Raw genomic sequence first — 23108 nt, forward strand, 5'->3', positions numbered from 1 at the left:
TAAAGTCAATCGAAAGCGCACATGTAGAATTATTAGTGTTATCCAATAAAAATAAAAAGATTATTGATATATCACAAACTCCCCGGCGGGGAATCGAACCCCGGTCTCCCGCGTGACAGGCGGGGATACGGACCACTATACTACCGAGGACAGTTACGCTTGCCGAAACCCGGTATCGAACCAGGGACCTTTAGATCTTCAGTCTAACGCTCGCCCAACTGAACTATTTCGGCACGCCTAGGAGAAATCGGAAAGCAGCTTTACCAGAATGAAATTGGAAAAAATCAGCAAGATTTTATTTGTTCATAAAAGGACGAGAGAAGATACATCTAATAAAGAATTGTGTTACTCAGCGAATGTGGTTTGTCAAGATTTCTAAAGTCAATCGAAAGCGCACATGTAGAATTATTAGTGTTATCCAATAAAAATATTAAAGAAATATCGCAAACTCCCCGGCGGGGAATCGAACCCCGGTCTCCCGCGTGACAGGCGGGGATACTGACCACTATACTACCGAGGACAGTTAAGCTTGCCGAAACACGGGATCGAACCAGGGACCTTTACATCTTCAGTCTAACGCTCTCCCAACTGAGCTATTTCGGCACGCCTAGGAGAAATCGGAAAGCAGCTTTACCAGAATGAAATTGGAAAGAATCAGCAAGATGTTATTTGTTCATAAAAGGACGAGAGAAGATACATCTAATAAAGAATTGTGTTACTCAGAGAATGTGGTTTGTCAAGATTTCTAAAGTCAATCGAAAGCGCACATGTAGAATTATTAGTGTTATCCAATAAAAATAAAAAGATTATTGATATATCACAAACTCCCCGGCGGGGAATCGAACCCCGGTCTCCCGCGTGACAGTCGAGGATACTGACCACTATACTACCGAGGACAGTTACGCTTGCCGAAACCCGGGATCGAACCAGGGACCTTTAAATATTCAGTCTAACGCTCTCCCAACTGATTTATTTCGGCACGCCTAGGAGAAATCGGAAAGCAGCTTTACCAGAATGAAATTGGAAAGAATCAGCAAGATGTTATTTGTTCATAAAAGGACGAGAGAAGATACATCTAATAAAGAATTGTGTTACTCAGCGAATGTGGTTTGTCAAGATTTCTAAAGTCAATCGAAAGCGAACATGTAGAATTATTAGTGTTATCCAATAAAAATAAAAAGATTAAAGAAATATAGCAAACTCGCCGGCGGGGAATCGAACCCCGGTCTCCCGCGTGACAGGCGTGGATACTGACCACAGTTCTACCGAGGACAGTTACGCTTGCCGAAACCCGGGATCGAACCAGGGACCTTTAGATCTTCAGTCTAACGCTCTCCCAACTGAGCTATTTCGGCACGCCTAGGGGAAATCGGAAAGCAGCTTTACCAGAATGAAATTGGAAAGAATCAGCAAGATGTTATTTGTTCATAAAAGGACGAGAGAAGATACATGTAATAAAGAATTGTGTTACTCAGCGAATGTGGTTTGTCAAGATTTCTAAAGTCAATCGAAAGCGCACATGTAGAATTATTAGTGTTATCCAATAAAAATATTAAAGAAATATCGCAAACTCCCCGTCGGGGAATCGACCCCGGTCTCCCGTGTGAGAGGCGGGGATACTGACCACTACACTACCGAGGACAGTAACGCTTGCCAACATCCGGGATCGAACCAGGGACCTCTAGATCTTCAGTCTAACGCTCTCCCAACTGAGCTATTTCGGCACGCCTAGGAGAAATCGGAAAGCAGCTTTACCAGAATGAAATTGGAAAGAATCAGCAAGATGTTATTTGTTCATAAAAGGACCAGAGAAGATACATCTAAGGAATAATTGTGTTACTCAGCGAATGTGGTTTGTCAAGATTTCTAAAGTCAATCGAAAGCGCACATGTAGAATTATTAGTGTTATCCAATAAAAATAAAAAGATTATTGATATATCACAAACTCCGCGGCGGGGAATCGAACCCCGGTCTCCCGCGTGACAGGCGGGGATACTGACCACTATACTACCGAGGACAGTTACGCTTGCCAACACCCAGGATCGAACCAGGGACCTCTAGATCTACAGTCTAATGCTCTCCCAACTGAGCTATTTCGGCACGCCTAGGAGAAATTGGAAAGCAGCTTTACCAGAATGAAATTGGAAAGAATCAGCAAGATGTTATTTGTTCATAAAAGGGCGAGAGAAGATACATCTAATAAAGAATTGTGTTACTCAGCGAATGTGGTTTTTTAAGATTTCTAAAGTCAATCGAAAGCGCACAGGTAGAATTATTAGTGTTATCCAATAAAAATAAAAAGATTATTGATATATCGCAAACTCCCCGGCGGGGAATCGAACCCCGGTCTCCCGCGTGACAGGCGTGGATACTGACCACAGTTCTACCGAGGACAGTTACGCTTGCCGAAACCCGGGATCGAACCAGGGACCTTTAGATCTTCAGTCTAACGCTCTCCCAACTGAGCTATTTCGGCACGCCTAGGAGAAATCGGAAAGCAGCTTTACCAGAATGAAATTGGAAAGAATCAGCAAGATGTTATTTGTTCATAAAAGGACGAGAGAAGATACATCTAATAAAGAATTGTGTTACTCAGCGAATGTGGTTTGTCAAGATTTCTAAAGTCAATCGAAAGCGCACATGTAGAATTATTAGTGTTATACAATAAAAATATTAAAGAAATATCGCAAACTCCCCGTCGGGGAATCGATCCCCGCTCTCCCGCGTGACAGGCGGGGATACTGACCACTATACTACCGAGGACAGTTACGCTTGCCGAAACCCGGGATCGAACCAGGGACATTTACATCTTCAGTCTAACGCTCTCCCAACTGAGCTATTTCCGCACCCCTAGGAGAAATCGGAAAGCAGCTTTACCAGAATGAAATTGGAAAGAATCAGCAAGATGTTATTTGTTCATAAAAGGACGAGAGAAGATACATCTAATAAAGAATTGTGTTACTCAGCGAATGTGGTTTGTCAAGATTTCTAAAGTCAATCGAAAGCGCACATGTAGAATTATTAGTGTTATCCAATAAAAATATTAAAGAAATATCGCAAACTCCCCGGCGGGGAATCGAACCCCGGTCTCCCGTGTGACAGGGGGAGATACTGACCACTATACTACCGAGGACAGTAACGCTTGCCAACAACCGGGATCGAACCAGGGACCTTTAGATCTTCAGTCTAACGCTCTCCCAACTGAGCTATTTCGGCACGCCTAGGAGAAATCGGAAAGCAGCTTTACCAGAATGAAATTGGAAAGAATCAGCAAGATGTTATTTGTTCATAAAAGGACGAGAGAAGATACATCTAAGGAAGAATTGTGTTACTCAGCGAATGTGGTTTGTCAAGATTTCTAAAGTCAATCGAAAGCGCACATGTAGAATTATTAGTGTTATCCAATAAAAATATTAAAGAAATATTGCAAACTCCCCGGCGGGGAATCGAACCCCGGTCTCCCGCGTGACAGGCGGGGATACAGGCCACTATACTACCGAGGACAGTTAAGCTTGCCGAAACCCGGGATCGAACCAGGGACCTTTACATCTTCAGTCTAACGCTCTCCCAACTGAGCTTTTTCGGCACTCCTAGAAGAAATCGGAAAGCAGCTTTACCAGAATGAAATTGGAAAGAATCAGCAAGATGTTATTTGTTCATAAAAGGACGAGAGAAGATACATCTAATAAAGAATTGTGTTACTCAGCGAATGTGGTTTGTCAAGATTTCTAAAGTCAATCGAAAGCGCACATGTAGAATTATTAGTGTTATCCAATAAAAATAAAAAGATTATGGATATATCACAAACTCCCCGGCGGGGAATCGAACCCCGGTCTCCCGCGTGACAGGCGGGGATACTGACCACTATACTACCGAGGACAGTTACGCTTGCCAACACCCAGGATCGAACCAGGGACCTCTAGATCTTCAGTCTAACGCTCTCCCAACTGAGCTATTTCGGTACGCCTAGGAGAAATCGGAAAGCAGCTTTACCAGAATGAAATTGGAAAGAATCAGCAAGATGTTATTTGTTCATAAAAGGGCGAGAGAAGATACATCTAATAAAGAATTGTGTTACTCAGCGAATGTGGTTTGTCAAGATTTCTAAAGTCAATCGAAAGCGCACATGTAGAATTATTAGTGTTATCCAATAAAAATATTAAAGAAATATCGCAAACTCCCCGTCGGGGAATCGATCCCCGGTCTCCCGCGTGACAGGCGGGGATACTGACCACTATACTACCTAGGACAGTTACGCTTGCCGAAACCCGGGATCGAACCAGGGACATTTACATCTTCAGTCTAACGCTCTCCCAACTGAGCTATTTCGGCACCCCTATGAGAAATCGGAAAGCAGCTTTACCAGAATGAAATTGGAAAGAATCAGCAAGATGTTATTTGTTCATAAAAGGACGAGAGAAGATACATCTAATAAAGAATTGTGTTACTCAGCGAATGTGGTTTGTCAAGATTTCTAAAGTCAATCGAAAGCGCACATGTAGAATTATTAGTGTTATCCAATAAAAATATTAAAGAAATATCGCAAACTCCCCGTCGGGGAATCGAACCCCGGTCTCCCGCGTGACAGGCGGGGATACTGACCACTATACTACCGAGGATAGTAACGCTTGCCAACACCCGGGATCGAACCAGGGACCTTTAGATCTTCAGTCTAACGCTCTCCCAACTGAGCTATTTCGGCACGCCTAGGAGAAATCGGAAAGCAGCTTTACCAGAATGAAATTGGAAAGAATCAGCAAGATGTTATTTGTTCATAAAAGGACCAGAGAAGATACATCTAAGGAAGAATTGTGTTACTCAGCGAATGTGGTTTGTCAAGAATTCTAAAGTCAATCGAAAGCGCACATGTAGAATTATTAGTGTTATCCAATAAAAATAAAAAGATTATTGATATATCACAAACTCCCCGGCGGGGAATCGAACTCCGGTCTCCCGCGTGACAGGCGGGGATACTGGCCACTATACTACCGAGGACAGTTAAGCTTGCCGAAACCCGGGATCGAAACAGGGACCTTTACATCTTCAGTCTAACGCTCTCCCAACTGAGCTATTTCGGCACTCCTAGAAGAAATCGGAAAGCAGCTTTACCAGAATGAAATTGGAAAGAATCAGCAAGATGTTATTTGTTCATAAAAGGGCGAGAGAAGATACATTTAATAAAGAATTGTGTTACTCAGCGAATGTGGTTTGTCAAGATTTCTAAAGTCAATCGAAAGCGCACAGGTAGAATTATTAGTGTTATCCAATAAAAATAAAAAGATTATTGATATATCGCAAACTCCCCGGCGGGGAATCGAACCCCGGTCTCCCGCGTGACAGGCGGGGATACTGACCACTATACTACCGAGGACAGTTACGCTTGCCGAAACCCGGGATCGAAACAGGGACCTTTAGATCTTCAGTCTAACGCTCTCCCAACTGAGCTATTTCGGCACGCCTAGGAGAAATCGGAAAGCAGCTTTACCAGAATGAAATTGGAAAGAATCAGCAAGATGTTATTTGTTCATAAAAGGACGAGAGAAGATACATCTAATAAAGAATTGTGTTACTCAGCGAATGTGGTTTGTCAAGATTTCTAAAGTCAATCGAAAGCGCACATTTAGAATTATTAGTGTTATCCAATAAAAATAAAAAGATTAATGTTATCTCGCAAACTCCAAGGCGGGGAATCGAACCCCGGTCTCCCGCGTGACAGGCGGGGATACTGACCACTATACTACCGAGGAAAGTTACGCTTGCCGAAACCCGGGATCGAACCAGGGACCGTTAGATCTTCAGTCTAACGCTCTCCCAACTGAGCCATTTCGGCACGCCTAGGAGAAATCGGAAAGCAGCTTTACCAGAATGAAACTGGAAAGAATCAGCAAGATGTTATTTGTTCATAAAAGGACGAGAGAAGATACATCTAAGGAAGAATTGTGTTACTCAGCGAATGTGGTTTGTCAAGATTTCTAAAGTCAATCGAAAGCGCACATGTAGAATTATTAGTGTTATCCCATAAAAAGATTATTGATATATCACAAACTCCCCGGCGGGGAATCGAACCCCAGTCTCCCGCTTTTCAGGCTGGGATACTGACCACTATACTACCGAGGACAATTACGCTTGCAGAAACCCGGGATCGAACCAGGGACCTTTAGAACTTCAGTCTCACGCTCTTCCAACTGAGCTATTTCGGCACGCCTAGGAGAAATCGGAAAGCAGCTTTTCCAGAATGAAACTGGAAAGAATCAGCAAGATGTTATTTGTTCATAAAAGGACGAGAGAAGATACATCTAAGGAAGAATTGTGTTACTCAGCGAATGTGGTTTCTCAGGATTTCTAAAGTCAATCGAAAGCGCACATGTAGAATTATTAGTGTTATCCAATAAAAATAAAAAGATTATTGATATATAACAAACTCCCCGGCGGGGAATCGAACCCCAGTCTCCCGCTTTTCAGGCGGGGATACTGACCACTATACTACCGAGGACAGTTACGCTTGCCGAAACCCGGGATCGAACCTTGACCTTTAGATCTTCAGTCTAACGCTCGCCCAACTGAACTATTTCGGCACGCCTAGGAGAAATCGGAAAGCAGCTTTACCAGAATGAAATTGGAAAGAATCAGCAAGATGTTATTTGTTCATAAAAGGACGAGAGAAGATACATCTAATAAAGAATTGTGTTACTCAGCGAATGTGGTTTGTCAAGATTTCTAAAGTCAATCGAAAGCGCACATGCAGAATTATTAGTGTTATCCAATAAAAATATAAAGATTATTGATATATCACAAACTCCCCGGCGGGGAATCGAACCCCAGTCTCCCGCTTTTCAGGCGGGGATACTGACCACTATACTACTTTGGACAGTTACGCTTGCTGAAACCCGGAATCGAACCAGGGACCTTTAGATCTTCAGTCTAACGCTCTCCCAACTGAGCTATTTCGGCACGCCTAGGAGAAATCGGAAAGCAGCTTTACCAGAATGAAACTGGAAAGAATCAGCAAGATGTTATTTGTTCATAAAAGGACGAGAGAAGATACATTAAGGAAGAATTGTGTTACTCAGCGAATGTGGTTTGTCAAGATTTCTAAAGTCAATCGAAAGCGCACATGTAGAATTATTAGTGTTATCCAATAAAAATAAAAAGATTATTGATATATCACATACTCCCCGACGGGGAATCGAACCCCAGTCTCCCGCTTTTCAGGCGGGGATACTGACCACTATACTACCGAGGACAGTTACGCTTGCCGAAACCCGGGATCGAACCAGGGACCTTTAGATATTCAGTCTAACGCTCGCCCAACTGAACTATTTCGGCACGCCTAGGAGAAATCGGAAAGCAGCTTTACCAGAATGAAACTGGAAAGAATCAGCAAGATGTTATTTGTTCATAAAAGGACGAGAGAAGTTACATCTAAGGAAGAATTGTGTTACTCAGCGAATGTGGTTGTTCAAGATTTCTAAAGTCAATCGAAAGCGCACATGTAGAATTATTAGTGTTATCCAATAAAAATAAAAAGATTAAAGAAATATAGCAAAATCCCCGGCGGGGAATCGAACCCCGGTCTCCCGCGTGACAGGCGGGGATACTGACCACTATACTACCGAGGACAGTTACGCTTGCCGAAACCCGGGATCGAACCAGGGACCTTTAGATATTCAGTCTAACGCTCTCCCAACTGAGTTATTTCGGCACGCCTAGGAGAAATCGGAAAGCAGCTTTATCAAAATGAAACTGGAAAGAATCAGCAAGATTTTATTTGTTCATAAAAGGACGAGAGAAGATACATCTAAGGAAGAATTGTGTTACTCAGCGAATGTGGTTTGTCAAGATTTCTAAAGTCAATCGAAAGCGCACATGTAGAATTATTAGTGTTATCCAATAAAAATAAAAAGATTAAAGAAATATAGCAAAATCCCCGGCGGGGAATCGAACCCCGGTCTCCCGCGTGACAGGCGGGGATACTGACCACTATACTATCGAGGACAGTTACGCTTGCCGAAACCCGGGATCGAACCAGGGACCTTTAGATCTTCAGTCTAACGCTCTCCCAACTGAGCTATTTCGGCACGCCTAGGAGAAATCGGAAAGCAGCTTTACCAGAATGAAACTGGAAAGAATGAGCAAGATGTTATTTGTTCATAAAAGGACGAGAGAAGATACATCTAAGGAAGAATTGTGTTATTCAGCGAATGTGGTTTGTCAAGATTTCTAAAGTGAATCGAAAGAGCACATGTAGAATTATTAGTGTTATCCAATAAAAATAAAAAGATCAATGTTTTATCGCAAACTCCCCGGCGGAAAATCGAATCCCGGTCTCCCGAGTGACAGGCGGGGATACTGACCACTATACTACCGAGGACAGTTACGCTTGCCGAAACCCGGGATCGAACCAGGGACCTTTAGATCTTCAGTCTAACGCTCTCCCAACTGAGCTATTTCGGCCCGCCTAGGAGAGATCGGAAAGCAGCTTTACCAGAATGAAATTGGAAAGAATCAGCAAGATGTTATTTGTTCATAAAAGGACAAGAGAAGATACATCTAAGGAAGAATTGTGTTGCTCAGCGAATGTGGTTTGTCAAGATTTCTAAAGTCAATCGAAAGCGCACATGTAGAATTATTAGTGTTATCGAATAAAAATAAAAAGATTAAAGAAATATAGCAAACTCCCCGGCGGGGAATCGAACCCCGGTCTCCCGCGTGACAGGCGGGGATACTGACCACTATACTACCGAGGACAGTTACGCTTTCCGAAACCCGGGACCTTTAGATCTTCAGTATAAAGCTCTCCCAACTGAGCTATTTCGGCACGCCTAGGAGAAATCGGAAAGCAGCTTTACCAGAATGAAACTGGAAAGAATCAGCAAGATGTTATTTGTTCATAAAAGGACGAGAGAAGATACATCTAAGGAAGAATTGTGTTACTCAGCGAATGTGGTTTGTCAAGATTTCTAAAGTGAATCGAAAGAGCACATGTAGAATTATTAGTGTTATCCAATAAAAATAAAAAGATCAATGTTATATCGCAAACTCCCCGGCGGAGAATCGAATCCCGCTCTCCCGCGTGACAGGCGGGGATTCTGACCACTACACTACCGAGGACAGTTACGCTTGCCGAAACCCGGGATCGAACCAGGGACCTTTAGATCTTCAGTCTAACGCTCTCCCAACTGAGCTATTTCGGCACGCCTAGGAGAAATCGGAAAGCAGCTTTACCAGAATGAAACTGGAAAGAATCAGCAAGATGTTATTTGTTCATAAAAGGACGAGAGAAGATACATCTAAGGAAGAATTGTGTTACTCAGTGAATGTGGTTTGTCAAGATTTCTAAAGTGAATCGAAAGAGCACATGTAGAATTATTAGCGTTATCCAATAAAAATAAAAAGATCAATGTTATATCGCAAACTCCCCGGCGGAGAATCGAATCCGGGTCTCCCACGTGACAGGCGGGGATACTGACCACTATACTACCGAGGACAGTTACGCTTGCCGAAACCCGGGAACGAACCAGGGACCTTTAGATCTTCAGTCTAACGCTCTCCCAACTGAGCTATTTCGGCACGCCTAGAAGAAATCGGAAAGCAGTTTTATCAAAATGAAACTGGAAAGAATCAGCAAGATGTTATTTGTTCATAAAAGGACGAGAGAAGATACATCTAAGGAAGAATTGTGTTACTCAGCGAATGTGGTTTGTCAAGATTTCTAAAGTCAATCGAAAGCGCACTTGTAGAATTATTAGTGTTATCCAATAAAAATAAAAAGATTATTGATATATCACAAACTCCCCGGCGGGGAATCGAACCCCGGTCACCCGCGTGACAGGCGGGGATACTGACCACTATACTACCGAGGACAGTTACGCTTGCGGAAACTCGGGATCGAACCAGGGAACTTTAGATCTTCAGTCTAACGCTCTCCCAACTGAGCTATTTCGGCACGCCTAGGGGAAATCGGAAAGCAGCTTTACCAGAATGAAATTGGAAAGAATCAGCAAGATGTTATTTGTTCATAAAAGGACGAGAGAAGATACATCTAAGGAAGAATTGTGTTACTCAGCGAATGTGGTTTGTCAAGATTTCTAAAGTCAATCGAAAGCGCACATGTAGAATTATTAGTGTTATCCAATAAAAATAAAAAGATTTAAGAAACATAGGATACTCGACGGCGGGGAATGGAACCCCGGTCTCCCGCGTGACAGGCGGGGATACTGACCACTATACTACCGAGGACAGTTACGCTTGCCGAAACCCGGGATCGAACCAGTTACCTTTAGATCTTCAGTCTAACGCTCTCCCAAGTGAGCTACTTCGGCACTCCTAGGAGAAATCGGAAAGCAGCTTTACCAGAATGAAATTGGAAAGAATCAGCAAGATGTTATTTGTTCATAAAAGGACGAGAGAAGATACATCTAATAAAGAATTGTGTTACTCAGCGAATGTGGTTTGTCAAGATTTCTAAAGTCAATCGAAAGCGCGCATGTAGAATTATTAGTGTTATCCAATAAAAATAAAAAGATTAATGTTATATCGCAAACTCCCCATCGGGGAATCGAACCCAGGTCTCCCGCGTGACAGGCGGGGATACTGACCACTATACTACCGAGGACAGTTACGCTTGCCGAAACCCGGGATCGAACCAGGGACCTTTAGATCTTCAGTCTAACGCTCTCCCAACTGAGCTATTTCGGTACGCCTAGGGGAAATCGGAAAGAAGCCTTATCAGAATGAAACTGGAAAGAATCAGCAAGATGTTATTTGTTCATAAAAGGACGAGAGAAGATACATCTAAGGAAGAATTGTGTTACTCACCGAATGTGGTTTGTCAAGATTTCTAAAGTGAATCGAAAGAGCACATGTAGAATTATTAGTGTTATCCAATAAAAATAAAAAGATTATTGATATATCACAAACTCCCCGGCGGGGAATCGAACCCCGGTCTCCCGCGTGACAGGCGGGGATACTGACCACTATACTACCGAGGACAGTTACGCTTGCCGAAACTCGGGATCGAACCAGGGACCTTTAGATCTTCAGTCTAACGCTCTCCCAACTGAGCTATTTCGGCACGCCTAGGGGAAATCGGAAAGCAGCTTTACCAGAATGAAATTGGAAAGAATCAGCAAGATGTTATTTGTTCATAAAAGGACGAGAGAAGATACATCTAAGGAAGAATTGTGTTACTCAGCGAATGTGGTTTGTCAAGATTTCTAAAGTCAATCGAAAGCGCACATGTAGAATTATTAGTGTTATCCAATAAAAATAAAAAGATTAAAGAAACATAGGAAACTCGACGGCGGGGAATCGAACCCCGGTCTCCCGCGTGACAGGCGGGGATACTGACAACTATACTACCGAGGACAGTTACGCTTGCCGAAATTCGGGATCGAACCAGGGACCTTTAGATCTTCAGTCTAACGCTCTCCCAACTGAGCTATTTCGGCACGCCTAGGGGAAATCGGAAAGCAGCTTTACCAGAATGAAATTGGAAAGAATCAGCAAGATGTTATTTGTTCATAAAAGGACGAGAGAAGATACATCTAAGGAAGAATTGTGTTACTCAGCGAATGTGGTTTGTCAAGATTTCTAAAGTCAATCGAAAGCGCACATGTAGAATTATTAGTGTTATCCAATAAAAATAAAAAGATTAAAGAAACATAGGAAACTCGACGGGGGGGAATCGAACCCCGGTCTCCCGCGTGACAGGCGGGGATACTGACCACTATACTACCGAGGACAGTTACGCTTGCCGAAACCCGGGATCGAACCAGTTACCTTTAGATCTTCAGTCTAACGCTCTCCCAACTGAGCTACTTCGGCACGCCTAGGAGAAATCGGAAAGCAGCTTTACCAGAATGAATCGAAATTGGAAAGAAGCAGCAAGATGTTATTTGTTCATAAAAGGACGAGAGAAGATACATCTAAGGAAGAATTGTGTTACTCAGCGAATGTGGTTTGTCAAGATTTCTAAAGTCAATCGAAAGCGCACATGTAGAATTATTAGTGTTATCCAATAAAAATAAAAAGATTAAAGAAATATAGCAAACTCCCCGGCGGGGAATCGAACCCCGGTCTCCCGCGTGACAGGCGTGGATACTGACCACTATACTACCGAGGACAGTTACGCTTGCCGAAACCCGGGACCTTTAGATCTTCAGTCTAAAGTTCTCCCAACTGAGCTATTTCGGCACGCCTAGGAGAAATCGGAAAGCAGCTTTACCAGAATGAAACTGGAAAGAATCAGCAAGATGTTATTTGTTCATAAAAGGACGAGAGAAGATACATCTAAGGAAGAATTGTGTTACTCAGCGATTGTGGTTTGTCAAGATTTCTAAAGTCAATCGAAAGCGCACATGTAGAATTATTAGTGTTATCCAATAAAAATAAAAAGATTAAAGAAATATAGCAAACTCCCCGGCGGGGAATCGAACCCCGGTCTCCCGCGTGACAGGCGTGGATACTGACCACTATACTACCGAGGACAGTTACGCTTGCCGAAACCCGGGACCTTTAGATCTTCAGTCTAAAGTTCTCAAACTGAGCTATTTCGGCACGCCTAGGAGAAATCGGAAAGCAGCTTTACCAGAATGAAATTGGAAAAAATCAGCAAGATGTTATTTGTTCATAAAAGGACGAGAGAAGATACTTCTAATAAAGAATAGTGTTACTCAGCGAATGTGGTTTGTCAAGATTTCTAAAGTCAATCGAAAGCCCACATGTAGAATTATTAGTGTTATCCAATAAAAATAAAAAGATTAAAGAAATATAGCAAACTCGACGGCGGGGAATCGAACCTCGGTCTCCCGCGTGACAGGCGGGGATACTGACCACTATACTACCGAGGACAGTTACGCTTTCCGAAACCCGGGATCGAACCAGGGAGCTTTAGATCTTCAGTCTAACGCTCTCCCAACTGAGGTATTTCGGCATGCCTAGGGGAAATCGGAAAGCAGCTTTACCAGAATGAAATTGGAAAGAATCAGCAAGATGTTATTTGTTCATAAAAGGACGAGAGAAGATACATCTAAGGAAGAATTGTGTTACTCAGCGAATGTGGTTTGTCAAGATTTCTAAAGTCAATCGAAAGCGCACATGTAGAATTATTATTGTTATCCAATAAAAATAAAAAGATTAAAGAAATATAGCAAACTCGACGGCGGGGAATCGAACCCCGGTCTCCCGCGTGACAGGAGGGGATACAGACCACTATACTACCGAGGACAGTTACGCTTGCCGAAACCCGGGATCGAACCAGTTACCTTTAGATCTTCAGTCTAACGCTCTCCCAACTGAGCTATTTCGGCACGCCTAGGAGAAATCGGAAAGCAGCTTTACCAGAATGAAATTGGAAAGAATCAGCAAGATGTTATTTGTTCATAAAAGGACGAGAGAAGATACATCTAAGGAAGAATTGTGTTACTCAGCGAATGTGGTTTGTCAAGATTTCTAAAGTCAATCGAAAGCGCACATGTAGAATTATTAGTGTTATCCAATAAAAATAAAAAGATTAAAGAAATATAGCAAACTCCCCGGCGGGGAATCGAACCCCGGTCTCCCGCGTGACAGGCGGGGATACTGACCACTATACTACCGAGGACAGTTACGCTTGCCGAAACCCGGGACCTTTAGATATTCAGTCTAAAGCTCTCCCAACTGAGCTATTTCGGCACGCCTAGGAGAAATCGGAAAGCAGCTTTACCAGAATGAAACTGGAAAGAATCAGCAAGATGTTATTTGTTCATAAAAGGACGAGAGAAGATACATCTAAGGAAGAATTGTGTTACTCAGCGAATGTGGTTTGTCAAGATTTCTAAAGTCAATCGATAGAGCACATGTAGAATTATTAGTGTTATCCAATAAAAATAAAAAGATTAATGTTATATCGCAAACGCTCCGGCGGGTAATCGAACCCCGGTGTCCCGCGTGGATACTGACCACTATACTACCGAGGACAGTTACGCTTGCCGAAACCCGGGATCGAACCAGGGACCTTTAGATCTTCAGTCTAACGCTCTCCCAACTGAGCTATTTCGGCACGCCTAGGAGAAATCGGAAAGCAGCTTTACCAGAATGAAATTGGAAAGAATCAGCAAGATGTAATTTCTTCATAAAAGGACGAGAGAAGATACATCTAAGGAAGAATTGTGTTACTCAGCGAATGTGGTTTGTCAAGATTTCTAAAGTCAATCGAAAGCCCACATGTAGAATTATTAGTGTTATCCAATAAAAATAAAAAGATTAAAGAAATATAGCAAACTCGACGGCGGGGAATCGAACCTCGGTCTCCCGCGTGACAGGCGGGGATACTGACCACTATACTACCGAGGACAGTTACGCTTTCCGAAACCCGGGATCGAACCAGGGAGCTTTAGATCTTCAGTCTAACGCTCTCCCAACTGAGGTATTTCGGCATGCCTAGGGGAAATCGGAAAGCAGCTTTACCAGAATGAAATTGGAAAGAATCAGCAAGATGTTATTTGTTCATAAAAGGACGAGAGAAGATACATCTAAGGAAGAATTGTGTTACTCAGCGAATGTGGTTTGTCAAGATTTCTAAAGTGAATTGAAAGAGCACATGTAGAATTATTAGTGTTATCCAATAAAAATAAAAATATTAAAGAAATATAGCAAACTCCCAGGCGGGGAATCGAACCTCGGTCTCCCGCGTGACAGGCGGGGATACTGACCACTATACTACCGAGGACATTTACGCTTGCCGAAACCCGGGATCGAACCAGGGACCTTTAGATCTTCAGTCTAACGCTCTCCCAACTGAGCTATTTCGGCACGCCTAGGAGAAATCGGAAAGCAGCTTTATCAGAATGCAACTGGAAAGAATCAGCAAGATGTTATTTGTTCATAAAGGGACGAGAGAAGATACATCTAAGGAAGAATTGTGTTACTCAGCGAATGTGGTTTGTCAAGATTTCTAAAGTCAATCGAAAGAGCACATGTAGAATTATTAGTGTTATCCAATAAAAATAAAAAGATTAAAGTTATATCGCAAACGCTCCGGCGGGTAATCGAACCCCGGTGTCCCGCGTGACAGGCGGGGATACTGACCACTGTACTACCGAGGACAGTTACGCTTGCCGAAACCCGGGATCGAACCAGAGACCTTTAGATCTTCAGTCTAACGCTCTCCCAACTGAGCTATTTCGGCACGCCTAGGAGAAATCGGAAAGCAGCTTTATCAGAATGAAACTGGAAAGAATCAGCAAGATGTTATTTGTTCATAAAGGGACGAGAGAAGATACATCTAAGGAAGAATTGTGTTACTCAGCGAATGTGGTTTGTCAAGATTTCTAAAGTCAATCGAAAGCGCACATGTAGAATTATTAGTGTTATCCAATAAAAATAAAAAGATTAAAGAAATATAGCAAACTCCCAGGCGGGGAATCGAACCTCGGTCTCCCGCGTGACAGGCGGGGATACTGACCACTATACTACCGAGGGCAGTTACGCTTGCCGAAAGCCGGGATCGAACCAGGGACCTTTAGATCTTCAGTCTAACGCTCTCCCAACTGAGCTATTTCGGCACGCCTAGGAGAAATCGGAAAGCAGCTTTATCAAAATGAAACTGGAAAGAATCAGCAAGATGTTATTTGTTCATAAAAGGACGAGAGAAGATACATCTAAGGAAGAATTGTGTTACTCAGCGAATGTGGTTTGTCAAGATTTCTAAAGTCAATCGAAAGCGCACATGTAGAATTATTAGTGTTATCCAATAAAAATAAAAAGATTATTGATATATCACAAACTCCCCGGCGGGGAATCGAACCCCGGTCTCCCGCGTGACAGGCGGGGATACTGACCACTATACTACCGAGGACAGTAACGCTTGCCGAAATCCGGGATCGAACCAGGGACCTTTAGATCTTCAGTCTAACGCTCTCCCAACTGAGCTATTTCGGCACGCCTAGGGAAATCGGAAAGCAGCTTTACCAGAATGAAATTGGAAAGAATCAGCTAGATGTTATTTGTTCATAAAAGGACGAGAGAAGATACATCTAAGGAAGAATTGTGTTACTCAGCGAATGTGGTTTGTCAAGATTTCTAAAGTCAATCGAAAGCGCACATGTAGAATTATTAGTGTTATCCAATAAAAATAAAAAGATTAAAGAAACATAGCAAACTCGACGGCGGGGAATCGAACCCCGGTCTCTCGCGTGACAGGCGGGGATACTGACCACTATACTACCGAGGACAGTTACGCTTGCCGAAACCCGGGATCGAACCAGGGACCTTTAGATCTTCAGTCTAACGCTCTCCCAACTGAGCTATTTCGCCACGCCTAGGAGAAATCGGAAAGCAGCTTTACCAGAATGAAATTGGAAAGAATCAGCAAGATGTTATTTGTTCATAAAAGGACGAGAGAAGATACATCTAAGGAAGAATTGTGTTACTCAGCGAATGTGGTTTGTCAAGATTTCTAAAGTCAATCGAAAGCGCACATGTAGAATTATTAGTGTTATCCAATAAAAATAAAAAGATTAAAGAAATATAGCAAACTCCCCGGCGGGGAATCGAACCCCGGTCTCCCGCGTGACAGGCGGGGATACTGACCACTATACTACCGAGGACAGTTACGCTTGCCGAAACCCGGGTCCTTTAGATCTTCAGTCTAAAGCTCTCCCAACTGAGCTATTTCGGCACGCCTATGAGAAATCGGAAAGCAGCTTTACCAGAATGAAACTGGAAAGAATCAGCAAGATGTTATTTGTTCATAAAAGGACGAGAGAAGATACATCTAAGGAAGAATTGTGTTACTCAGCGAATGTGGTTTGTCAAGATTTCTAAAGTGAATCGAAAGAGCACATGTAGAATTATTAGTGTTATCCAATAAAAATAAAAAGATCAATGTTATATCGCAAACTCCCCGGCGGAGAATCGAATCCCGGTCTCCCGCGTGACAGGCGGGGATACTGACCACTATACTACCGAGGACAGTTACGCTTCCCGAAACCCGGGATCGAACCAGGGACCTTTAGATCTTCAGTCTAACGCTCTCCCAACTGAGCTATTTCGGCACGCCTAGGAGAAATCGGAAAGCAGCTTTATCAGAATGAAATTGGAAAGAATCAGCAAGATGTTATTTGTTCATAAAAGGACGAGAGAAGATACATCTAATAAAGAATTGTGTTACTCAGCGAATGTGGTTTGTCAAGATTTCTAAAGTCAAACGAAAGCGCGCATGTAGAATTATTAGTGTTATCCAATAAAAATAAAAAGATTAATGTTATATCGCAAACTCCCCATCGGGGGATCGAACCCAGGTCTCCCGCGTGACAGGCGGGGATACTGACCACTATACTACCGAGGACAGTTACGCTTGCCGAAACCCGGGAACGAACCAGGGACCTTTAGATCTTCAGTCTAACGCTCTCCCAACTGAGCTATTTCGGTACGCCTAGGGGAAATCGGAAAGACGCTTTATCAGAATGAAACTGGAAAGAATCAGCAAGATGTTATTTGTTCATAAAAGGACGAGAGAATATACATCTAAGGAAGAATTGTGTTACTCAGCGAATGTGGTTTGTCAAGATTTCTAAAGTCAATCGAAAGCGCACATGTAGAATTATTAGTGTTATCCAATAAAAATAAAAAGATTAAAGAAATATAGCAAACTCCCCGGCGGGGAATCGAACCCCGGTCTCCCGCGCGACAGGCGGGGATACTGACCACTATACTACCGAGGACAGTTACGCTTGCCGAAACCCGGGACCTTTAGATCTTCAGTCTAAAGCTCTCCCAACTGAGCTATTGCGGCACGCCTAGGAGAAATCGGAAAGCAGCTTTACCAGCATGAAACTGGAAAGAATCAGCAAGATGATATTGGTTCATAAAAGGACGAGGGAAGATACATCTAATAAAGAATTGTGTTACTCAGCGAATGTGGTTTGTCAAGATTTCTAAAGTCAATCGAAAGCGCGCATGTAGAATTATTAGTGTTATCCAATAAAAATAAAAAGATTAATGTTATATCGCAAACTCCCCGGCGGGGAATCGAATCCCGGTCTCCCGCGTGGCAGGCGGGGATACTGACCACTATACTACCGAGGACAGTTACGCTTGCCGAAACCCGGGATCGAACCAGGGACCTTTAGATCTTCAGTCTAACGCTCTCCCAACTGAGCTATTTCGGCACGCCTAGGAGAGATCGAAAAGCAGCTTTACCAGAATGAAATTGGAAAGAATCAGCAAGATGTTATTTGTTCATAAAAGGACGAGAGAAGAAACATCTAAGGAAGAATTGTGTTACTCAGCGAATGTGGTTTGTCAAGATTTCTAAAGTCAATCGAAAGCGCACATGTAGAATTATTAGTGTTATCCAATAAAAATAAAAAGATTGAAGAAATATAGCAAACTCGACGGCGGGGAATCGAACCCCGGTCTCCCGCGTGACAGGCGGGGATACTGACCACTATACTACCGAGGACAGTTACGCTTGCGGAAACCCGGGATCGAACCAGTTACCTTTAGATCTTCAGTCTAACGCTCTCCCAACTGAGCTATTTCGGCACGCCTAGGAGAAATCGGAAAGCAGCTTTACCAGAATGAAATTGGAAAGAATCATCAAGATGTTATTTGTTCATAAAAGGACGAGAGAAGATACATCTAAGGAAGAATTGTGTTACTCAGCGAATGTGGTTTGTCAAGATTTCTAAAGTCAATCGAAAGCGCACATGTAGAATTATTAGTGTTATCCAATAAAAATAAAAATATTAAAGAAATATAGCAAACTCCCCGGCGGGGAATCGAACCCCGGTCTCCCGCGTGACAGGCGGGGATACTGACCACTATACTACCGAGGACAGTTACGCTTGCCGAAACCCGGGAAATTTAGATCTTCAGTCTAAAGGTCTCCCAACTGAGCTATTTCGGCACGCCTAGGAGAAATCGGAAAGCAGCTTTACCAGAATGAAATTGGAAAAAATCAGCAAGATGTTATTTGTTCATAAAAGGAGGAGAGAAGATACATCTAATAAAGAATTGTGTTACTCAGCGAATGTGGTTTGTCAAGATTTCTAAAGTCAATCGAAAACGCACATGTAGAATTATTAGTGTTATCCAATAAAAATAAAAAGATTAAAGAAATATAGCAAACTCCCAGGCGGGGAATCGAACCTCGGTCTCCCGCGTGACAGTCGGGGACACTGACCACTATACTACCGAGGACAGTTACGCGTCCCGAAACCCGGGATCGAACCAGGGACCTTTATATCTTCAGTCTAACGCTCTCCCAACTGAGCTATTTCGGCACGCCTAGGAGAAATCGGAAAGCAGCTTTATCAAAATGAAACTGGAAAGAATCAGCAAGATGTTATTTGTTCATAAAAGGACGAGAGAAGATACATCTAAGGAAGAATTGTGTTACTCAGCGAATGTGGTTTGTCAAGATTTCTAAAGTCAATCGAAAGAGTACATGTAGAATTATTAGTGTTATCCAATAAAAATAAAAAGATCAATGTTATATCGCAAACTCCCCGGCGGAGAATCGAATCCCGGTCTCCCGCGTGACAGGCGGGGATACTTACCACCATACTACCGAGGACAGTTACGCTTGCCGAAACCCGGGATCGAACCAGGGACCTTTAGATCTTCAGTCTAACGCTCTCCCAACTGAGCTATTTCGGCATGCCTAGGAGAAATCGGAAAGCAGCTTTACCAGAATAAAATTGGAAAGAATCAGCAAGATGTTATTTGTTCATAAAAGGACGAGAGAAGATACATCTAATAAAGAATTGTGTTACTCAGCGAATGTGGTTTGTCAAGATTTCTAAAGTCAATCGAAAGAGCACATGTAGAATTATTAGTGTTATCCAATAAAAATAAAAAGATAAATGTTATATCGCAAACTCCCCGGCGGAGAATCGAATCCCGGTCTCCCGCGTGACAGGCGGGGATACTTACCACTATACTACCGAGGACAGTTACGCTTGCCGAAACCCGGGATCGAACCAGGGACCTTTAGATCTTCAGTCTAACCTTCTCCCAACTGAGCTATTTCGGCACGCCTAGGAAAAATCGGAAAGCAGCTTTATCAGAATGAAACTGGAAAGAATCAGCAAGATGTTATTTGTTCATAAAAGGACGAGAGAAGATACATCTAAGGAAGAATTGTGTTACTCAGCGAATGTGGTTTGTCAAGATTTCTAAAGTCAATCGAAAGAGCACATGTAGAATTATTAGTGTTATCCAATAAAAATAAAAAGATTAAAGAAATATAGCAAACTCCCCGGCGGGGAATCGAACCCCGGTCTCCAGCGTGACAGTCGGGGATACTGACCACTATACTACCGAGGACAGTTACGCTTGCCGAAACCCGGGATCGAACCAGGGACCTTTAGATCTTCAGTCTAACTCTCTCCCAACTGAGCTATTTCGGTACACCGAGGGGAAATCGGAAAGAAGCTTTATCAGAATGAAACTGGAAAGAATCAGCAAGATGTTATTTGTTCATAAAAGGACGAGAGAAGATACATCTAAGGAAGAATTGTGTTACTCAGCGAATGTGGTTTGTCAAGATTTCTAAAGTCAATCGAAAGAGCACAAGTAGAATTATTAGTGTTATCCAATAAAAATAAAAATAAAAAGATTATTGATATATCGCAAACTCCCCGGCGGGGAATCGAACCCCGGTCTCCCGCGTGACAGGCGGGGATACTGACCACTATACTACCGAGGACAGTTACGCTTGCCGAAACCCGGGATCGAAATAGGCACCGTTAGATCTTCAGCCTAACGCTCTCCCAACTCAGCTATTTCGGCACGCCTAGGAGAAATCGGAAAGCAGCTTTACCAGAATGAAATTGGAAAGAATCAGCAAGATGTTATTTGTTCATAAAAGGACGAGAGAAGATACATCTAAGGAAGAATTGTGTTACTCAGCGAATGTGGTTTGTCGAGATTTCTAAAGTCAATCGAAAGCGCACATGTAGAATTATTAGTGTTATCCAATAAAAATAAAAATATTAAAGAAATATAGCAAACTCCCCGGCGGGGAATCGAACCCCGGTCTCCCGCGTGACAGGCGGGGATACTGACCACTATACTACCGAGGACAGTTACGCTTGCCGAAACCCGGGAAATTTAGATCTTCAGTCTAAAGGTCTCCCAACTGAGCTATTTCGGCACGCCTAGGAGAAATCGGAAAGCAGCTTTACCAGAATGAAATTGGAAAAAATCAGCAAGATGTTATTTGTTCATAAATGAGGAGAGAAGATACATCTAATAAAGAATTGTGTTACTCAGCGAATGTGGTTTGTCAAGATTTCTAAAGTCAATCGAAAACGCACATGTAGAATTATTAGTGTTATCCAATAAAAATAAAAAGATTAAAGAAATATAGCAAACTCCCAGGCGGGGAATCGAACCTCGGTCTCCCGCGTGACAGTCGGGGACACTGACCACTATACTACCGAGGACAGTTACGCGTCCCGAAACCCGGGATCGAACCAGGGACCTTTATATCTTCAGTCTAACGCTCTCCCAACTGAGCTATTTCGGCACGCCTAGGAGAAATCGGAAAGCAGCTTTATCAAAATGAAACTGGAAAGAATCAGCAAGATGTTATTTGTTCATAAAAGGACGAGAGAAGATACATCTAAGGAAGAATTGTGTTACTCAGCGAATGTGGTTTGTCAAGATTTCTAAAGTCAATCGAAAGAGTACATGTAGAATTATTAGTGTTATCCAATAAAAATAAAAAGATCAATGTTATATCGCAAACTCCCCGGCGGAGAATCGAATCCCGGTCTCCCGCGTGACAGGCGGGGATACTTACCACCATACTACCGAGGACAGTTACGCTTGCCGAAACCCGGGATCGAACCAGGGACCTTTAGATCTTCAGTCTAACGCTCTCCCAACTGAGCTATTTCGGCATGCCTAGGAGAAATCGGAAAGCAGCTTTACCAGAATAAAATTGGAAAGAATCAGCAAGATGTTATTTGTTCATAAAAGGACGAGAGAAGATACATCTAATAAAGAATTGTGTTACTCAGCGAATGTGGTTTGTCAAGATTTCTAAAGTCAATCGAAAGAGCACATGTAGAATTATTAGTGTTATCCAATAAAAATAAAAAGATAAATGTTATATCGCAAACTCCCCGGCGGAGAATCGAATCCCGGTCTCCCGCGTGACAGGCGGGGATACTTACCACTATACTACCGAGGACAGTTACGCTTGCCGAAACCCGGGATCGAACCAGGGACCTTTAGATCTTCAGTCTAACCTTCTCCCAACTGAGCTATTTCGGCACGCCTAGGAAAAATCGGAAAGCAGCTTTATCAGAATGAAACTGGAAAGAATCAGCAAGATGTTATTTGTTCATAAAAGGACGAGAGAAGATACATCTAAGGAAGAATTGTGTTACTCAGCGAATGTGGTTTGTCAAGATTTCTAAAGTCAATCGAAAGAGCACATGTAGAATTATTAGTGTTATCCAATAAAAATAAAAAGATTAAAGAAATATAGCAAACTCCCCGGCGGGGAATCGAACCCCGGTCTCCAGCGTGACAGTCGGGGATACTGACCACTATACTACCGAGGACAGTTACGCTTGCCGAAACCCGGGATCGAACCAGGGACCTTTAGATCTTCAGTCTAACTCTCTCCCAACTGAGCTATTTCGGTACACCGAGGGGAAATCGGAAAGAAGCTTTATCAGAATGAAACTGGAAAGAATCAGCAAGATGTTATTTGTTCATAAAAGGACGAGAGAAGATACATCTAAGGAAGAATTGTGTTACTCAGCGAATGTGGTTTGTCAAGATTTCTAAAGTCAATCGAAAGAGCACAAGTAGAATTATTAGTGTTATCCAATAAAAATAAAAATAAAAAGATTATTGATATATCGCAAACTCCCCGGCGGGGAATCGAACCCCGGTCTCCCGCGTGACAGGCGGGGATACTGACCACTATACTACCGAGGACAGTTACGCTTGCCGAAACCCGGGATCGAAATAGGCACCGTTAGATCTTCAGCCTAACGCTCTCCCAACTCAGCTATTTCGGCACGCCTAGGAGAAATCGGAAAGCAGCTTTACCAGAATGAAATTGGAAAGAATCAGCAAGATGTTATTTGTTCATAAAAGGA

The 23108-nt window shown here is 42.8% G+C and overlaps 25 non-coding genes across 25 annotated transcripts; all 25 read right to left on the minus strand.

Moving 5' to 3' along the window:
* Positions 1 to 448: 448 nt before the first annotated feature.
* Positions 449 to 520, minus strand: Trnad-guc (transfer RNA aspartic acid (anticodon GUC)). Its single transcript has one exon. It is a non-coding gene; the product is annotated as a tRNA-Asp (tRNA).
* A 762-nt stretch (positions 521 to 1282) lies between these two features.
* Positions 1283 to 1355, minus strand: Trnaf-gaa (transfer RNA phenylalanine (anticodon GAA)). Its single transcript has one exon. It is a non-coding gene; the product is annotated as a tRNA-Phe (tRNA).
* Positions 1356 to 2027: 672 nt separating this feature from the next.
* Trnay-gua (transfer RNA tyrosine (anticodon GUA)) lies at positions 2028 to 2100 on the minus strand. The gene has a single exon. It is a non-coding gene; the product is annotated as a tRNA-Tyr (tRNA).
* A 303-nt stretch (positions 2101 to 2403) lies between these two features.
* On the minus strand, positions 2404 to 2476 carry Trnaf-gaa (transfer RNA phenylalanine (anticodon GAA)). Its single transcript has one exon. It is a non-coding gene; the product is annotated as a tRNA-Phe (tRNA).
* Positions 2477 to 3807: 1331 nt separating this feature from the next.
* Trnad-guc (transfer RNA aspartic acid (anticodon GUC)) lies at positions 3808 to 3879 on the minus strand. Its single transcript has one exon. It is a non-coding gene; the product is annotated as a tRNA-Asp (tRNA).
* Positions 3880 to 5299: 1420 nt separating this feature from the next.
* Trnad-guc (transfer RNA aspartic acid (anticodon GUC)) lies at positions 5300 to 5371 on the minus strand. The gene has a single exon. It is a non-coding gene; the product is annotated as a tRNA-Asp (tRNA).
* Positions 5372 to 5757: 386 nt separating this feature from the next.
* On the minus strand, positions 5758 to 5830 carry Trnaf-gaa (transfer RNA phenylalanine (anticodon GAA)). Its single transcript has one exon. It is a non-coding gene; the product is annotated as a tRNA-Phe (tRNA).
* A 2175-nt stretch (positions 5831 to 8005) lies between these two features.
* On the minus strand, positions 8006 to 8078 carry Trnaf-gaa (transfer RNA phenylalanine (anticodon GAA)). Its single transcript has one exon. It is a non-coding gene; the product is annotated as a tRNA-Phe (tRNA).
* Positions 8079 to 8381: 303 nt separating this feature from the next.
* Positions 8382 to 8454, minus strand: Trnaf-gaa (transfer RNA phenylalanine (anticodon GAA)). Its single transcript has one exon. It is a non-coding gene; the product is annotated as a tRNA-Phe (tRNA).
* Positions 8455 to 8675: 221 nt separating this feature from the next.
* On the minus strand, positions 8676 to 8747 carry Trnad-guc (transfer RNA aspartic acid (anticodon GUC)). The gene has a single exon. It is a non-coding gene; the product is annotated as a tRNA-Asp (tRNA).
* A 374-nt stretch (positions 8748 to 9121) lies between these two features.
* Trnaf-gaa (transfer RNA phenylalanine (anticodon GAA)) lies at positions 9122 to 9194 on the minus strand. Its single transcript has one exon. It is a non-coding gene; the product is annotated as a tRNA-Phe (tRNA).
* A 1725-nt stretch (positions 9195 to 10919) lies between these two features.
* Trnad-guc (transfer RNA aspartic acid (anticodon GUC)) lies at positions 10920 to 10991 on the minus strand. Its single transcript has one exon. It is a non-coding gene; the product is annotated as a tRNA-Asp (tRNA).
* Positions 10992 to 13531: 2540 nt separating this feature from the next.
* On the minus strand, positions 13532 to 13603 carry Trnad-guc (transfer RNA aspartic acid (anticodon GUC)). Its single transcript has one exon. It is a non-coding gene; the product is annotated as a tRNA-Asp (tRNA).
* A 365-nt stretch (positions 13604 to 13968) lies between these two features.
* Positions 13969 to 14041, minus strand: Trnaf-gaa (transfer RNA phenylalanine (anticodon GAA)). The gene has a single exon. It is a non-coding gene; the product is annotated as a tRNA-Phe (tRNA).
* Positions 14042 to 14720: 679 nt separating this feature from the next.
* On the minus strand, positions 14721 to 14793 carry Trnaf-gaa (transfer RNA phenylalanine (anticodon GAA)). Its single transcript has one exon. It is a non-coding gene; the product is annotated as a tRNA-Phe (tRNA).
* A 973-nt stretch (positions 14794 to 15766) lies between these two features.
* Positions 15767 to 15838, minus strand: Trnad-guc (transfer RNA aspartic acid (anticodon GUC)). Its single transcript has one exon. It is a non-coding gene; the product is annotated as a tRNA-Asp (tRNA).
* Positions 15839 to 16517: 679 nt separating this feature from the next.
* Trnad-guc (transfer RNA aspartic acid (anticodon GUC)) lies at positions 16518 to 16589 on the minus strand. The gene has a single exon. It is a non-coding gene; the product is annotated as a tRNA-Asp (tRNA).
* A 1408-nt stretch (positions 16590 to 17997) lies between these two features.
* Trnag-gcc (transfer RNA glycine (anticodon GCC)) lies at positions 17998 to 18069 on the minus strand. Its single transcript has one exon. It is a non-coding gene; the product is annotated as a tRNA-Gly (tRNA).
* A 10-nt stretch (positions 18070 to 18079) lies between these two features.
* Trnaf-gaa (transfer RNA phenylalanine (anticodon GAA)) lies at positions 18080 to 18152 on the minus strand. Its single transcript has one exon. It is a non-coding gene; the product is annotated as a tRNA-Phe (tRNA).
* Positions 18153 to 18749: 597 nt separating this feature from the next.
* Positions 18750 to 18821, minus strand: Trnad-guc (transfer RNA aspartic acid (anticodon GUC)). The gene has a single exon. It is a non-coding gene; the product is annotated as a tRNA-Asp (tRNA).
* A 750-nt stretch (positions 18822 to 19571) lies between these two features.
* Trnaf-gaa (transfer RNA phenylalanine (anticodon GAA)) lies at positions 19572 to 19644 on the minus strand. Its single transcript has one exon. It is a non-coding gene; the product is annotated as a tRNA-Phe (tRNA).
* Positions 19645 to 20623: 979 nt separating this feature from the next.
* Positions 20624 to 20695, minus strand: Trnad-guc (transfer RNA aspartic acid (anticodon GUC)). Its single transcript has one exon. It is a non-coding gene; the product is annotated as a tRNA-Asp (tRNA).
* Positions 20696 to 20999: 304 nt separating this feature from the next.
* Positions 21000 to 21071, minus strand: Trnad-guc (transfer RNA aspartic acid (anticodon GUC)). The gene has a single exon. It is a non-coding gene; the product is annotated as a tRNA-Asp (tRNA).
* A 749-nt stretch (positions 21072 to 21820) lies between these two features.
* Trnaf-gaa (transfer RNA phenylalanine (anticodon GAA)) lies at positions 21821 to 21893 on the minus strand. Its single transcript has one exon. It is a non-coding gene; the product is annotated as a tRNA-Phe (tRNA).
* A 979-nt stretch (positions 21894 to 22872) lies between these two features.
* On the minus strand, positions 22873 to 22944 carry Trnad-guc (transfer RNA aspartic acid (anticodon GUC)). The gene has a single exon. It is a non-coding gene; the product is annotated as a tRNA-Asp (tRNA).
* Positions 22945 to 23108: the final 164 nt, after the last annotated feature.

The sequence above is a fragment of the Argiope bruennichi genome, chromosome 7 (assembly GCF_947563725.1).
Source record: "Argiope bruennichi chromosome 7, qqArgBrue1.1, whole genome shotgun sequence".
NCBI classification, from domain to species: Eukaryota; Metazoa; Arthropoda; class Arachnida; order Araneae; family Araneidae; genus Argiope; species Argiope bruennichi.